Here is a 7,637-nt window from a genome sequence, read left to right on the forward strand (position 1 = left end):
GGAACAAGTGGATGTGATATTGTTTTCCCCTAGCCATACACGTATCCAAGCCCCAAAAGTCTCCTTACTTTTCTGATTTTCTTGGCTGCCTCTGAAGTCCAGCAGCTGCCTTTCTTCTTTCTCCATTTCCCCTTTCTTTGTTCTTTCTTCTTCCTCCTTACACGGCAACATCTCTCCCTTCCTTTCCCACCAAAAATTCTAGTTTCTTTAAAGAAGAAATCAAACAATTAATCCTAAGGTTTCATCTTCAAAGTGTGTAGGTAAGTAAGTTAAACCTCATCTGATTTTGTGTATTGGGATAGTGTAATTGTTGGCTTAATTTCCCCCTTTGTTCTCTACTCTGTTTCTGGAAGTTGAATGGGTGATTCTGTTTTAGTTACTTGAAATATTGATGATATTGTGGTCTATTGAATGCTTATTAGGGTATTTTAATATGTATACAATAGGTATAAAAATATCCAAATGAAATTAAGACCTATTGCTATTTGTTGATGATTTTGTAAGAATATGTACTGAAGCTGACTCTGTGACAGATTTGTTGTTCACTAAAAGAAAATTCTGTATTAAATTTTATTTTGTGAGTTAGGATGCAAGGAGTAGTTTGTATGAATTCTAAGACACATATTGTTGTTATAGAAGTGGTCTCACAGTATTTGGATGAACATAAAATTATTGGTTTAATTTGAAAGTTGCAAGAAATTCTGTCAGGACAGATTTGAGTTTACTGTCTTGTGTGATTTTTAGTAAATCATGGGTTAATTCTTTGACTCCGAAATTTTTATGGTTACTACTGGACATACAGGGGGGTTGTCCTGTAAAATTTCATCACAATTGGAGGTGTGTAGACAGCCCGTTTGTATTTTACAAATGGAGCATACGTGGCTGTAAAGAGCAGTGAACAATATATGCTACACCTAACTTTGTGGATTTAATTCTCAAGTTAGGTTGTATGTTTTGAGCTATAATTTTATACACTCATCCTTTGGTGTGTTTGAAGCATATATAAATTTTATGGATTGGTTTTTCTGTGGTTTGGCTGCAAAATGTGTTTGATGATTGTATTATATGTTTTGGGGAACTTTATGTGATGGGAATTAGGATTTTCTTGAGTTTGAGAGTTAGGTGGTGATTTAGGTATAAGTTTATATTTTAGGAAGAGTTTGTCCATAATAAGTTTTGGTTCTTTTCGTTTAGGTGGCGAGAACGAGAACACGGATACTTGAGCTCCTCGCGTACAATCTCTCGCGCCTTTTGTTTTCAGGTAAGGGACTTGTGACATGTGCTTTTGATAAGTATAAAAGAATTATTTAGAAAAATATTATGTATTAAAGCTCTTAACTAGAGATATTACGTATATGCATGATTTAAGTAAAATACGTGTTCGTGAGTTATTCAATATTACATACATAATAGTTTTAGCATATTGATGCTATGTTATATGTCACGAACATATTATTTAAAAACGAAGTGGATATGCTACCTTGTGAAACATTTATGTATAAGCAAAGTTAACAGAAAAATGTAGTTTCGAGTTATTCCATTGTTGTGTTCTGAACTCAGCCAGTAGGGGTTATAGTACTGGCATTTCCATGGAAATTCTGATTGGCCATTAAAAGTGGGACTGGCTCTGCTGTACCCGCCCTTGTTGGTAACAGCCAACTTGTGGAGGATGTCAACCTACCCCCATGGTTGAAAGTATGTATTATGATATGATTCCGGAATTACCTGGCATTGTGGGGAATGTTGGATGCCCGGCACTCTGTGCTGGAAGCCTCCCAAAGTAGTGACAGACTTACAATTGGTTTAACTAACCTGTATTATAAACGAGGTATAAAGCTATTTGGGAAATTATAAGAAAGGTATATTGAATGTGTTATAAATCTGATGAGAAGTTATGATAAAGTATTTGATAATCTGTTCAAAGATAAGATTACTGAATTTATAATTAAGTTCCTTATTATGTCATTTTATTTATTATATGAAAGAAAAATGAAGCATTCTCATCTAAAAGTTCTTAAGTTATTTTTAAGAACAATATGAACAGTATGAAGGCTATTTTATTAAATTTTGGCATATCCATAAACTTTTTGATTTACATGCATTCTTATTAAAGGCCCATGGAGCTTTAAAACCTTACTGGGCTTCGCAGCTCACCCTATTATATTTCAGTGCACAGGTTCTTCCTGGAAGCAGCGAGAGTATTAGAGGTGGCAAAGATTCTGTGTTTTCTCGTTTTGTTAGAATGTAGAGTTTTGTTGTATAGCAGTTAGTTTTTTTGTTGTATATAAGGAATCAAGATGTACTTGATCCTTTGAGCACAAATGTAATTCGGTACTGTAGTTTGTTTTGAACCCCAGTTGTATGCCTTGGGGTTAGGTTTGTAATAAGAGTTTGCTAAATGTTTAGCTATGTAAATTCTGACTTGAATACCTTAAGTTTCAGCCTGGTGGAATTTTTCCAAGTTCGAAAGAAATGAAATTTTAGGGTTGCCATCATTTTTGTATATATTTGGCTTTTCTAAAAGAAAATAAGCAGGAATTCAAGAAACAATTCTTGATAAGTACCTTCAGATTAGGTTGGTTCGTGTTAATATTGAGACAAACTTAGTATTAACATGCCGGTCATGCTCTAAACTCTGAAATACAGATTTGGGTCGTGACAGTTGTGGTATCAGAGCACAGGTTATGATTTTATAGACTTTTAGATAGATGTAGGTGTGGTTAGAAATCAGAAAGGGTAGCTTGGGTAGATTAGTAAATGCATATCTCTTCGGAGACATTTAAATTTTGTTTTGTGAATTCTTTTGTGCTCTATGTTTGTATGATTGCATGCCTAATTTACTGCACATACATGTTGAGTTTAAATTATAATGTTCATGATTATGAATATGTTAATAATAAAAATGGTATCCTAGCATGTATGATGTCGTTTCTTAATAGGATGCAAGCTTCAGATATAAGTAATGTGTGCAACCAAGTGTTGGAGGAGATTGCCCAAAGGGCAGCTAATATCCATCCTCCAGCTGGAGCTAGCCAAGGTTCTACCCAAGAGGCTTTTCTTAAGCAAAGGCCTCCTTCTTTTAGTGGGACTACAAATCCATTAGAAGCTGAAAGCTGGGTTTTTAAAATGGAAAAGATCTTTAAATTTCTTGGATGCACAGATTCTCAGAAAGTGAATTATGCTACATACATGTTCGAAGGTCCTGCTGAAATATGGTGGAAGTCAGCAGAGAGACTTCTCTTAGAAGGAAAAGGTGATAATGCTCAGATTAGTTGGGCAGAGTTTGTGAAGAAATTTTATGAGAAATATTTTACAGAACGCTTCAGAGATAAACAAGCTGAAAATTTTGATGAACTGGTCCAAGGAAGTATGGGGGTTGCTCAATATGAAGCAAAGTTTGCTGAGTTATCTCGTTTTGCTCCTCACCTTGTTTCTACTGAGGCTTTAAGGGTTAAGAAGTTTCGCAAAGGGCTGAATTTCAAAATCAAACAACGTTTAACTACTTCTCGAGTTGAGGACTACAAGACTTTGGTTACACTTGCTGAAGCTGTAGAAGAAGACATTCAAGAATCTAATAAAATGAAAGCAGTAATGGAACAAGATAAAGGTAAGACAGTGAAATTTAATCAGCCCTGGAAAGGAAAATCTTCCCATAACTCCTCTAAGAAGAATACCACTAAGTACCCGCCAAGAGCTGTACAAAAATGTGCCCATTGTGGAAGGCCTCATTCTGGGGAGTGTCGTGCTGCCAACAATACCTGTTTTCGTTGTGGCAAACCTGGGCATTTTATTAGGGATTGCCCAAATAATCCTAACAAGGGAAACTCCAATGCTGGAAGTGGACAAAAGAGGCCAATGGTCCAGGGAAGAGTTTTTGCCCTCACTGAACAAGATGCACAAGCAGCACCGGATGTGGTATCAGGTACTCTCGATGTTTGCTCTAAAGCTGCTCATGTTTTATTTGATTCTGGCTCTTCACACTCTTTTGTATCCCCTGTTTTTGCTGATATGTTACACATGAGTCCTGAGTTGTTGGATTGTGAACTATGGGTGTCTACTCCTTCGGGTGTAATTTTGTGTGCTCAATGGGTATATCGAAGTTGTGTTATAAATATTGCCGGTAGGGAGTTAGTTGCAGATTTAATATTGTTAGATATGCATGACTTTGATGCCATTTTGGGTATGGATTGGTTGTCGACTCACTATGCAGTGGTAGAATGTTTTGAGAAACGTGTAATTTTTCATATACCTGGCCAATCTGAATTTTATTTTGAGGGAGATAAAAAGGTTAAACCATTGAGTATAATTTCTGCTCTTCAAGCTTGTAATATGCTTAAAAAGGGGTGTAGTGGCTTTTTGGCATATATGATTAACTCTGAAGCTACAACTGAGAAGTTAGAAGATATTCCTATTGTAAAAGAATTTCCTGATGTTTTTCCAGAAGAGTTACCTGGCCTACCTCCAGATAGAGAGGTTGAATTCTCTATTGAACTTTTGCCTGGTACTAGTCCTATATCTAAGGCTCCTTATAGAATGGCCCCAGCTGAACTTAGAGAGTTAAAATTGCAATTACAAGATCTGCTTGATAAGGGTTTTATCAGGCCAAGTGTTTCGCCATGGGGTGCACCAGTTCTGTTTGTTAAAAAGAAGGATGGGAGTTTAAGACTTTGTATTGATTATCGGGAATTGAATAAGGTAACGGTGAAGAACAAGTATCCCCTTCCCCGAATAGATGATTTATTTGATCAATTACAAGGAGCATCAGTTTTCTCAAAAATCGATTTGCGTTCTGGCTATCATCAATTGAAGGTGAAGAAGGATGATATATTGAAAACTGCCTTTCGAACCCGATATGGTCATTATGAATTTCTTGTGATGCCTTTTGGATTGACAAATGCACCAGCTGCTTTTATGGATTTAATGAATAGAGTGTTTCAGCCTTACTTAGATCAGTTTGTGGTGATATTCATTGATGACATTTTAGTATACTCTAAGAGTCAGGAAGATCATGAGAAGCATTTGCGGATTGTATTGCAAACTTTAAGGGATAAGCAACTTTATGCCAAACTAAAGAAGTGTGAATTTTGGCTAGCACAGATTTCTTTCTTAGGACATGTGATATCAAAAGATGGAATTTCTGTTGATCCAAAGAAGATTGAAGCTATAGTGAGTTGGGAAAGACCAAAGACTGTCTCAGAGGTTCGTAGTTTCTTGGGCTTGGCTGGTTATTATCGGAGATTTATAGAAGGTTTCTCCAAGATTTCCGGGCCTCTAACCAATTTAACCAAGAAAGCAGTGAAGTTTGAATGGACTGATAAATGTGAGCAAAGTTTTAAGGAGTTAAAACAGAGACTAGTTACAGCTCCGGTACTTACTTTACCTTCAAGTTTAGGAGGCTTTGTGATATACAGTGATGCTTCTAAGAAAGGTTTGGGATGTGTTCTCATGCAACAAGGGAAGGTCATAGCTTATGCCTCTAGACAACTAAAGTCGTATGAACAGAATTATCCTACTCATGACTTGGAATTAGCAGCAGTGGTCTTTGCTCTTAAAATTTGGAGACACCATTTGTATGGTGAACCTTGTATGATATACACAGATCACAAGAGTCTCAAATATTTGTTTACGCAAAAAGAGTTGAATCTTAGGCAAAGAAGATGGTTGGAGTTGATAAATGACTATGATTGCTCCATTGAATATCATCCTGGTAAAGCAAATGTGGTGGCAGATGCTTTGAGTAGAAAGTCTTCGGGACAATTAGCTTGCTTGTTAACTACTCAAAAAGAAATTTTGGCAGATTTACAACGGATGGGGATTGAGTTTGTGATCAGGGGTTCAGGTACATGTTTTTCCACTCTGGTTGTGAAGCCTACTCTATTGGATAAAATTAAGGCCTCTCAATTTAATGATCCAGAATTAGCTAAGATCCGTGATAGAGCAGCTAGTGGCAATATACCTGGTTTTCTCATTAGTAAGGATGGTGTTTTAATGCATGGTTCCAGATTGTGTGTTCCAGCAGATAATGAGTTGAAAAGACAGATCATGGAAGAAGCTCATTGTACTCCCTACACTGTACATCCAGGTAGTACCAAAATGTATCGAGACTTGAGAGGAAATTTCTGGTGGAGTGGTATGAAGAAAGATATTGCTGAATTTGTAAGTCGTTGCTTGACTTGTCAACAAATAAAAGCTGAACATCAACGACCTGGAGGACTATTACAGCCCCTCCCTATTCCTGAGTGGAAGTGGGAGCATATTTCTATGGATTTTGTTGTGGGACTCCCAAAATCACTTCAAGGTTATGATTCTGTTTGGGTGATTGTAGATCGAGTAACTAAGTCAGCTCATTTTCTTCGTGTGAAGGTTAACTATCCTTTAAATAAGCTTGCTGAGTTATATATACAAGAAATTGTGAGATTACATGGGGTTCCTTCATCTATTGTTTCTGATAGAGATCCTAAGTTTACTTCACATTTTTGGGAGAGCTTACAAACGGCTTTGGGTACTAAACTGACATTCAGCACAGCTTATCATCCTCAGACAGATGGGCAATCTGAACGTACTATTCAGACCTTTGAAGACATGTTGCGGGCTTGTGTTTTGGATTTAGGAGGCAGATGGGATAGTCATTTACCATTAATTGAGTTTGCCTACAACAATAGCTATCATTCTAGTATTGGGATGGCTCCTTTTGAGTCTTTATATGGACGACGATGTCGGTCACCGATCTGTTGGGATGAAGTTGGAGAAAGGAAGTTGATAGGACCCGAGATTGTGCAGATTACAGTTGATAAAATCCGGTTGATTCGAGAACGACTAAAGGCTACTCAAAGTAGGCAGAAAAGCCATGCTGATAAGAAACGACGAGACATTGAATTCGATGTGGGAGATCATGTATTTATCAAAGTTTCACCTTTGAAGGGAGTGATGAGATTTGGGAAGACAAATAAGCTAAGTCCTAGATTTGTTGGACCATTTGAGATACTTGACAAGATTGGATCAGCTGCATATCGAATTGCCTTACCTCCTGCATTATCCAAGATACACAATGTATTTCATATCTCTAATCTCAGAAAATATATTCCTGATTCAAAGCATGTGATTGAGTATGAACCACTTCAAATCCAAGAGAACTTATCATATGAAGAGATCCCAATTAGAATTTTAGATCGTAAGGAGCAAGTTCTTCGCACCAAGACAATTCCTATAGTCAAGGTGTTGTGGAGAAATCACACTACAGAAGAAGCAACTTGGGAGGCAGAGGAGGAAATGAGGCAAAAGTATCCGAATCTCTTTGTTGATGGTATGTGTACAATTTTCGAGGACGAAAATTTTTTTAAGGAGGGAAGGATGTAACACCCCACCCTAATTGCCTAATTAAATTATGTGTTTATATGCATGTCATTATTTTAATTACTTTTAAGTGCATGGAACTTTGATTTTGTGATATTATAGAACATATATGTTATTTTAATGTGTTAGATATAACTTTATAAAATTAAGGATATATATGTGTGTGTGTGTGTAATGTGTTATTTATTCTTTGTAGATAGGTGTGAATGCAAAGAAAAAGGTAAGTGTGAATGCAAAGTTTATATATATATATATATATATATAAGTGTGAATGCAAGAAATTT

The 7,637-nt window shown here is 36.5% G+C and overlaps 1 long non-coding RNA gene across 1 annotated transcript; it reads left to right on the forward strand.

Annotated features, from left to right (window-relative positions):
• Positions 1-2,503, forward strand: LOC115975775. The gene is made up of 3 exons (XR_004088190.1): positions 1-260; positions 1,195-1,261; positions 2,170-2,503. It is a non-coding gene; the product is annotated as an uncharacterized LOC115975775 (long non-coding RNA).
• The last annotated feature ends 5,134 nt before the right edge of the window (positions 2,504-7,637 follow it).

This window comes from Quercus lobata, chromosome 2 (genome assembly GCF_001633185.2).
Source record: "Quercus lobata isolate SW786 chromosome 2, ValleyOak3.0 Primary Assembly, whole genome shotgun sequence".
Lineage (NCBI taxonomy): Eukaryota > Viridiplantae > Streptophyta > Magnoliopsida > Fagales > Fagaceae > Quercus > Quercus lobata.